The sequence below is a fragment of the Triticum urartu genome, chromosome 3 (genome assembly GCF_003073215.2).
Source record: "Triticum urartu cultivar G1812 chromosome 3, Tu2.1, whole genome shotgun sequence".
NCBI lineage: Eukaryota > Viridiplantae > Streptophyta > Magnoliopsida > Poales > Poaceae > Triticum > Triticum urartu.
The window spans coordinates 736887408-736897104 of NC_053024.1; the positions used below are offsets into that span (position 1 = coordinate 736887408).

The 9697-nt window shown below is 45.0% G+C and overlaps 1 long non-coding RNA gene across 5 annotated transcripts; it reads right to left on the reverse strand.

The window, feature by feature from the left end:
* Positions 1 to 1762: 1762 nt before the first annotated feature.
* On the reverse strand, positions 1763 to 7859 carry LOC125546330. Of its 5 annotated transcripts, none has more exons than XR_007300603.1 (5): positions 7495 to 7858; positions 7316 to 7397; positions 7004 to 7103; positions 6281 to 6355; positions 1763 to 3351 (listed from the first exon to the last, which is right to left on the reverse strand). It is a non-coding gene; the product is annotated as an uncharacterized LOC125546330 (long non-coding RNA). The 5 variants fall into 5 exon arrangements; XR_007300602.1 differs by having other exon boundaries at positions 1763 to 3383; XR_007300600.1 differs by lacking the exon at positions 7004 to 7103 and having other exon boundaries at positions 1820 to 2061; positions 2193 to 3383; positions 7495 to 7859.
* Positions 7860 to 9697: the final 1838 nt, after the last annotated feature.

The following is a 9697-nucleotide window of genomic DNA, read 5'->3' on the forward strand; positions in this document are numbered from 1 at the left end:
TATGAGCCGTGTTAGCAACTCGGCCAATGATTCCTTCCAACTGGTGATTTGAAGTTAACCAAACTATAGTGGCGGTGATTTGTGCGCCTGCCCATTGAACCATCCAGTGCAGACGGTGGCTGAATGATAATTTGCCTTCAATTTATTGAAAGAAATCCAGGCTATGCAAGCAGTGACTTGCTCATACTCAATAAACAGCTCATGCAGACAGGTGTGGCCCGGTATGTTGATGTAGGCCGGGTCCGCAGAGGCGGCGGCTTTGTGCACGTCCATTGAACAGCGAGAAAAAACGATCCCGGCAAGTCGATGTAAACCGGGTCCGCAGAGGCGGCGTCGGACGGCAAGTCAATCGCGAGCACGGTCCCGACAAGTCGATGTAGACCGGGCCGCAAGGGCGGCGACTTGTGCGCGTCCATTCGACGGGTAATACGTCACGGACTATCGCCGGGCAGAACATTATCATCCCGTGCTCTATACCGTGGTATAAATCACATTTGTAGTGAATAATTGTCCTGCATATCAAAATATACGGTCGAAAGTAATCGTTCCCTTTATAAAAACAATATATATCAACAAAATAACTTAGACAAACATCACCTGATTTGTGCACACGACGGATGATCCGTATTCAGTGTTTGTGAATAATCTCCATTAGATTCAACAGCAACGATTGATGGACTTCGGACGGTAGCATGCGCCCCCTTTATTTTTTAACAACCGGCCAGGCAGTTTCTTTATCCATTCCAACCACTCCCCACTCACAGGCCAGAGCGGGACATAATCGTAGTGGTAGAAAGGCAGCGCGGCCGGCTCAAGGCGGCAGACGCGGCCGGCTCGAGGCCGCGCGGGCCGCTCCACGGCGACTGACAGCAGTTCAACGCGAAGACGTTCGGGGGCAGAGACGAGCCGGGGGGCCGCGGGCGAGCCGACGTTGCAGTACAGCAGCCAGCGCGCACTGGCGGGTCGGCGGCGCGGGCGAACCGGGCAGGTCGAAGCGTAATTGCAGCTGCAGCAGAAGCAGAGACCGCATCGGCGTCAGGGTCCGAGTCCCTACGGCCCAATCCTCCTCCTGGTTGTACAGGCAGAGGCGGAGCAATGTCCATGAGGAACGACAGCGCGCCGTCGAGCCCACAGTGGCGGCTCGAGGCAACGGGGATGGCTCGCAGCAGGCGAGGCGGGTCATAACAAGGCCCGAGCAGGGAGGCTCGGCAGAGCACTGCCGGAGCGGCGGCGCGTCCACGGGGTCAACCTGGTGGCAGAGGCAGAGGCGGCCGCGCTGGCTCAACGCGCGGCGGCATAGGCGAATCGCCGGCAGCCCGTTCCGGAGGCGCAGCGGGGGCGCGGGCGGTGGAGTAGTCCTCGTCCGTGTCTCCTTCCGGGTTGTGGTCGTTCTGGCCAATCTACCTCCGTGATTTCCTCCGGGTCGTGCTCCTCCTTTCCTTCTAGGACCAGGATTCGATGAACACGGCTAGCGGATTGCTGATGGCTCCAGACACCGCGGAGAAAATACAAAACACCCATATTGATTTAATATAATGGATTGCTTTCATCCGTGATCTGATCAGTGCCTTCACGGCTGTAGATGTAGAAGTACTTAAATGGTGGCGCCTCTTGAGAGGAAGTTAGGCGGCGCCAAGTTGGCAAGCGCCCATTCCATTTGCTTTGTTGCTATCTTATAACACATGGACATTGGATGTAAGAAGTTGCGACAACAAATTTTGAAAGAACTAAATAAATGACACTTAAATACAAAGATAGCATCTGAAACACAAAACACCGGAAGGCATGAGATAGAACAAGACAGGGATACAGTTCAACATACTCAAGAAGTAATGAATCACTATATGCTGCAATTTTCTGCAGTGATAAGAATTCAACATTCAATTGTGACATCTACCGCTATACGAAAACAATAAGAACAGAACGACAGAAAGTTCAAAGGGTATTCAAGCTGAATACTCAAATTCTAAAATCACCACAAAAAATGTGACGAAAATGCCACTCATTTCCATGAAGATCTTTGGCTACCAGTTGTTGACATGGGGGGTTCTGAGACATGTCCTGCAAAGCAACCATACAATTCAATAAGCCAGAAATTGTGCAGACATCAACTGGAGTAAAAAACATGTTCTCAATGCTAGTTGGCAGAGGAAGACACTTTTCAGCATGTCTCCTACGAATGGAGAACCCACCATGGGCAATCGTATCTGAAGTTGTCAGTGCCTTGCAAAAAAAGGAATGTATGATGCCTTTCTCGAGTTCTTGTGGCTCAGGACCCAAGCTTGTGAGCCAACCTTACTAATTAAGGGGCATATCAGATACTGTAAAACATCTGAATAACCTTGTCGTTCTACCTTCTCTAGACAGAGCAGATATATTTTAGAATTAAAAATAGGCACAACTCACAGTTTCAACCCAAGGAATTCAATGTAAAAGAGCATAATAGATTCTGGAATAACTCAGGAAGATCTGAAACTGAGAGCAAACCTTCAGTTGGAGCAGCAGTACAGCTAAGGAGAACATAGTACTGATAAAGCTTATGAAATGTCAGATGGTCCAATTGGGTGATATTGATAAACTACGACACTTTAATTTCATACAAGAAAAATGCAACTGACTGTAGGAACCGAATTGCAGGACCAAACTCTCACCTGGTACCAAAAATGCAACTGACTGTAGGAACCAAAAATGCAACTGACTGTAGGATTCAAGATAATTACAAGAGACAAATCGCAAGAGCAAAAATTTACACCAGAAAAAAAAATTGGTACCAACAGAGCCTACAATTATATAACGAAAACAGAAGCAAATCACACCCATACTCCTCCTTCTCTTCTTCTCGGTTTTATAGCATACCGTGCTGATCAAATAGAGGCCACGCCTTTGATTTCAGCATCTTATTAAATTGTTGCAAAGGATTAGCTATCTATAGCACATACAGATCCATTCTATTAATCAGCCCATAAAAGTACACCGTTACCATACAATAACAACTTCACTAACAGATTCAAAGCTAACGTAGAACAATTTGCAGCAGTATAGACCATGTGTTGCTGTGTGCATAGTACTTGTGCGAATAGACACGATTCCAGAAATAAAAGAGAACATAGTACTTGGGAACATGGCGTGAACGCGCTTACATGAACACCATTGTCTAAAACAGAACACACATACATCTTCTCCCAGCAAGGCGGAAAGGGCAAGAGAATAAAAGGGGGCGAGGGCGCATACCTTTTAGGTGGCGACGGTGTGATCGAAGGCATTGAAAGTAAGATGTGCAGGCTAACTATTGGTCATAGTCATCACATTGGGAAAATGCTAGCATGATCTACTTCAAGTCTTTCACCATCACTGTATAGTGTATAAAATAAGTAAACATGGCACTGAAAATATTCAAAAGAATACCATTTAAAGAGTTGACTATAGAGAAATGAAGCTCACTTTGAAAGAACAGTCATGGTTGATCATTGTAGAATAATGACAAAACAAGAATAAACGCATAATAGTAGCACTCATTTCTTGTGATAAATAAAAAAACTACCCCAATTTTGGTGCATTACATCACTAACTTTCAGGATTTTAACCTCAAATTAATTATTGGAAGTAAGATAAAATGGAAAGAAATAAAGGAGAGCAGCAGATCAAAAGAACGGTTTGTAATGGAGGTGGTACTATATCAACAAGTTAAATGGAGATAGAGATTAAGGGGGTGTTCGGGAGCCCTCCGCTCCTCAACTCCGCTACGGGAGCCGGCTGAGCCGCACCGAACGAGTCAACTCCGTAGATTTCATAATCCGGAGCGGAGCGGCCCGTAGTACAAATCGCTGGAGTCGAGAAAGTGACGCTCCGCGCGCTCCGTCTCGATGGCTCGTACAAATTTTTACACGCCACTTACAGGTTCGAGAGAAAAAATAGGAAACAGAAACCCACAAATCTCTCGTACTCCCCGCTTGCCCCGATTCCTTTTCTCCATGCGCACACGTAGAAGAGCTGGAGTTGGGTGCCGAACGTTTTGCAAAATTCTAAAATATGCAAGTAGAGTTGGGAGTTGAGAAGTAAGGAGTGGAGTTGAGAAATTAGAGGAGTGGAGTGTTGCCGAACAGGCTCTAAGTTAAATGGAATTAAAGAGCTAGCAGAGGATGTGTCCATATGAGCAAAGATTGAAAAAAAGAGAGAAAGCTGCAAACAGAGAGAATTTATCACGCTCAGTTGACAGAACAGAAGCACAACGACAACAAACATACATGCTCTATGTTGTCAAGATAATCGTGTCACCTATATCATCTCTTTGAGAAATGTGTAAGCAGGGATAAGATCTTGTAGTAACTATTATTTTCGATGCGTCGGTAGATTACAGGGCTAATATAACCATCAGACATATCAAGAATAGAGCAGGAAATTCATAGAAGCAAGTTAGGTAGACATTTAAATCGTTTGAGAGAAGCGGTGTCCTTTCTTTGGACCACTTACTGCTATGCTTTGCTATCAAATCTTGCAGTCAAATACACCCTCTGTTTCTAGAAACAAGATGTTTTGGCAGTTAAAACTGAACTACTAAAACATCTTATATTTAGGAACGGGGGTAGTAATAACAAAACAGGGGTACTACTGCTAGGTATCAAGCGTGTACTAAACAGAAGTCTTTACAAACAGGGGTGTAAGCAGAATTATTAAGCTGAGCCAGTTATTTTTTGTAGTTCCATAAATTCTGAAAAACAGCGAATGTCTCCCTCTGAAGTTCAGTATTTGGCTATCGCAAGACAACAAATTTATGGTCAAACCATTGCAAAGGCAGCACTCTCCAAGAAAACAGGGAAAAAGGATCAACAAAGAGGTCATTTCGTGTGAAGAAAAAGTGCAGCACAGCTCAACAATCAGTAAAGCAATTCTTTGCTGGCCTGCTCAAATAGCAGTGTACTAAACGCCGCAAAACTGAATCTAGCTGAACTCCAGAAGTAAAAACCAAGAGAATTTACAGCCTCAGCCATATACTAATCACTTGTTCAGACTGTACACACACTTGCAAAAATGTACACCATATCAATCTGTATGAGACTCATCAAGAACCCCACAGCAAGAACAAGTACAGAAACTAAAAAGAACCAGATCTGGCAGAACAAAAGGGGGGGAAGACAGATGGCACTATGCTTTATCAAGAACTGAAGATATCCTTGTACAACCTCAATTAGCACCTACTGTTAATGACTCCCTCAATTTTACTTGAGTGACCAAAACTACAATCTGCACTTTTAATAACATGTAATAATATCAATCAGAAGTGCACTTTGTTGTATAGAACAAACAAGGGAAAAGAAGCATCCGTCTATAATAAAATTATACTCCCTCCGTTCGGAATTAGTTGTCTCGAAAATGGATGTATCTAGAACTAAAATACGTCTAGATACATCCATTTCTGCGACAAGTAATTCCGAACGGAGGGAGTAGAAACCATAATGATAACATGATTGAACCTCCTCTGATTTGTACCTACTCTGATGGGATAATGATAGCATGAGGCACAAATCGAAATCTGAAAGAAGCAAAACAAGAACCGACCAAACAACCTTGCTTATCATTCACAGCAGACTTGGTTTCAACATAACTTGTGCTGCAGGCATGTCATCTATCTAGCACAGCAGACTTGGCACACATAAGAAGAAACACCTGATGAGCGTATTCACAGAGGCAGAAACCAAAAGCTCAAAGAAGCAAAACAAGAATCGACCAAACAACCTTGCTTGGAAAATCACACAACAGAAAAAAGAAAAGAAAATTGAAGCAGACATAACAAGAAACGCTTCATGAGCATCAACAAAGTAACAGAGGCAGAAATCGAAATCTCAAAGTTTGTAGATTACTTTCAGTTAACTCCGTCTCGCTGTCAAGTGCTCCTAAATTTTTGAGTTCATGCTTTCCCAAAGTTACTTCACTGACATATGTGTTTCATACCCATCGATCGACCCTAAATTTTGGTATCTGCTTATGCCTTGTTTCATAATAAGGCAATGGGAACCATGTGTGCCGAAAACAAGTCAGTCTTGACCTATATAGTCAAGATATAGTTAGGGAAAATAAAATGGTTCTATTTTAGCAATGTCAAATAATTGTTGAGTTGGAAGACAAAAGGATGTTTTTTTACCTTTTCTTAGCTATAAGAGATCATATCAAAGATGTGGCATCTCACAAATATCACAAATAGCACAACGAAAATAACTGCGAATAAGCAGACGCAATCCAAGCACAAGCAACCGAAACAAGTTAAAAAGAGTGGGAAGCGCACCTTAGCCGCAGAGTCGATATGCCCAGCAGATTAGATAACGAGTCAAACTTGATTATGAACCGATGATGCCAATCCCTGAGGAAGCATACCATAATGTAAGTCAACCACACTGCTTAGTTCTGTGAGGAAGTAAATCATGATAAGCACACTCTATATTCAGCAACAATGAGTTTTTACTCTTCTATGCTACTCTGATTACTCAAAACTGAATTCCTGTAACCTCTGCTGCTCTGTCTGAATTTTCTGAACATTTGCTTCTCCTCTTTTGATTCAGTTCATAGTATTGTTAGTGCTGCTCATAATTTTGGTAGAAATCCTTTATTTTTAGTTTAACTGTACCTTCTGTTTACTTCCTTCTACTGTGTGAATCCAGTTCCTAATTGTTTGGTCGATCTGTTCATTCAGTTATAGTTTTAAAAAAAGTGCCCTGTTATACCTATAATGACTTCTATCATTTTCTGTTATGTCATACCCACACAGAACTTTGGCTTCAGCCATGTCATCTATCTACCTCATTATCTGTTGCAGCACATGTAAAACTGGCATCATTATTTCTACAAGATCTGAAAGAAGCAAAAGAAAAACCGACCGACCAACCTTGCTCCAAAAATCATACAAGAGGAAAAAGAAAAGAAAATTGAAGCAGGAACAAACACCTAATGAGCCTGAACGAACTGACAGAGGCACAAATTAAAAGCTCAAAGAAGCAAAACAAGAGCCGACCAAACTTAGCAATGTGGTTGAGAATCTCAGTGCATGGTCACCAAACCCTGTCACTGACCAACAAGTCAAGTCAGATGCTCGATTATCCTGGGCGTCAACACTGTCAAAAATGTTAAGATCTTACTTCAGCTGATGTATGTGGGTTCTGGGATTCTGAAATCTCATACAAGAGAAGAAAGAAAGGAAAATCGAAGAGACATAAGAACAAACACCTCACGAGCGTGAACGAACTGACAGACGCACAAATTAAAAATCAACACACACACACACACACACATCCATGAGCACTCATAAGCAGACCAGAAACGGTACCTTGACGACGACGAGGACCGGAGAACAGAGAGACGAACAAGACGAGCGATGGATGAACAGGTCAGCGAAGAAGAAGAACCACCTATGAACACACAACATCGACGACCGCTAAGCGCATCAGTAATAGGTAAGAGAAGAGAAGAACATCAAGAGAACTCATCCAAGGGAGAACAGCCCACCTTCATGGCGATGTGGAGGCGAAGTTCAGCGGCAGGCTCCGCGCGCAGCCTCCCGGAGGATGAGCATCGAGAGGCAGACCAACGGCCGGTGTTCCCCGCCGCTGCCTTATAGCAGATCGAGTAGCACTTGTCGGACACCTCCATGGATCCTGATTCGTGATTGAGAGGCAAAAGGAAGGAGATTAGGGAAGAGGGAGGATTTGCGGATGCTCGTAGAGGCCGTGAGAGAAGGGGAGGAGGTGTCGGCGCAGCATCGGGAGCGTGAGGTGGGGTCGCTTGAGGAGGCGTGTGGGAGAGGGAACCATAGAGAGAGCAGGTCGCGTGCGTGGGGAAGAAAGGGGCAGACCCCAATCGCCCTGGGGAGGTGTTAACTCAGCGGCACAAACCTCGATCCCTTTCTTCCTTTCTTTTCTCTCGGCACAGTAAAATCGACGTGGCTATCGCCAGTGGTCGCGCTTGATGCGTAGCTGACTCGTGGCGTGCAAAAAAGGAAAAAAGGCAGCAACATGCGGTTGACTCGTGGCGTGGAGCAGTAGCGGAACTCGGCGGTTTAGGCTGTAGCCTCGGATGACTTGCACGCGTGTCGGACAAGATTCAACTCCAGTGCTGCATAAAGGACGCGGAGGCAGCAGCCAGCCGATCGATTGGCTCCAAATTTCTGTCTGTCTTGATTACATGCAACGCCGTGGGTACATCACCCGTGCTGCAATCTTTGTCTTGGACCCGGCGGAGCGCACGATGCGGCGGCGCATACAGCAACCCTAATTTCTTGTTGAACCCTAAATCTCATAGATCTTGAATCGGGGCTAGTGATCTTTGTAGTTGATGTAAATCCCTTCAAACTGGCTCATCATAAAAATTGCAAGCTTCTCAATCCCTGGAAGAAATCCCTTCAAGAACTCATCACTACCGTGCGCTAGCCCCACGGTGGGCGCCAACTGTCGTGGAATTGTCACGGCAGATGTCTTTAGTGTCAGGACTTAGTCGCGAGGCCAACGCATCTATGTGATAGCTTGAGAGGGGTTGAGCGGGACGAGAGACGCGATGTTTTACCCAGGTTCGGCCCCTCACGGTGGAGGTAAAAGCCTACATCCTGCTTCATTGATATTGATGATGATGATCACGGTTACAAGAGTGCTCTACCAACTGAGAGCTATTGTCTAAACCTAACTTGTCCAACTTGTGGAACTTGTCCCCTTTTGAGGAGCCCTGCCCCTCCTTATATATGTTGGAGGGGCGGGTTACATGTAGAGTCCTATTAGGATTAGGACTAGTCTATCTCTAATACAAACCGGATACAAGTCTAGGTCTTAACTCCTTGTAAGATAATATTCCTCCTGCCTTTCCTCTTAAACCGGCCCACCGTTAAACGTGAACCGGCCTTATGGGCCTTGGGCCTTGTCATCCGTCTGTCCCGCACGCCGGATCACCATTGAGTCATAATGACCAGGTGGGTTGCTTGTAAACCGCCAGGTCAGGGCGGGTTGCCAGTAACTCGCCAAGTGTCAGCGGGGTCTTCAGATAAACCGCCAAGTCCGGCCGGGTTAACTTCCGGCTGGTTTACACCGCGGGGTATATCCCCGACACTCTCTCTCTCGACGATGGCGGAGGCGAAGAAGAAGGACGATGGAGAGCCTAGGGCGACAGCCGGCGGCGAGGGCAGTGCTCACTCCGATGTCAACAAGTGGCTAGGCAGCGCAAGTTTCCCGACCCAGCGCTCGCCTGGGCCACCGACGCAGGAGGTCCAGATCTCACCGGTGTTCCGCACGGCCAGGGCAGTGGCCAAATGCATCCACACGGATCCAGAAGGCGGGCACCAGTGGGCCTCCTCACTTGGTGGCGTGGAGTAAGTTATGAATTGTATTAATTATTTTTCTTAGTATATTTATGAACTAGGGTTAGGATTTGTTTCTTAGATTGTTAATGAATTAGTTTATTTGGTATATTATTATGTATACATTGTAAGCAATATATGAATTAGGGTTTAGGTTTGGATGATATGTTGTGCAAGTGAAACTGCTGCATACTTTTTAACTTCAAAATCTGAAGAAATCTGAATGTGTTCTTTCTTTTTTTGCATAGTTTGGATGATGAAATATGGGAATTGAGGCTGCATTTTCAGGGTAGAGATAACATGGAAAGAAAGTTTTCCTCATCAGAAATGAATTACCTGTTATTGTTAGCACTGATTGAACTTGAGGGC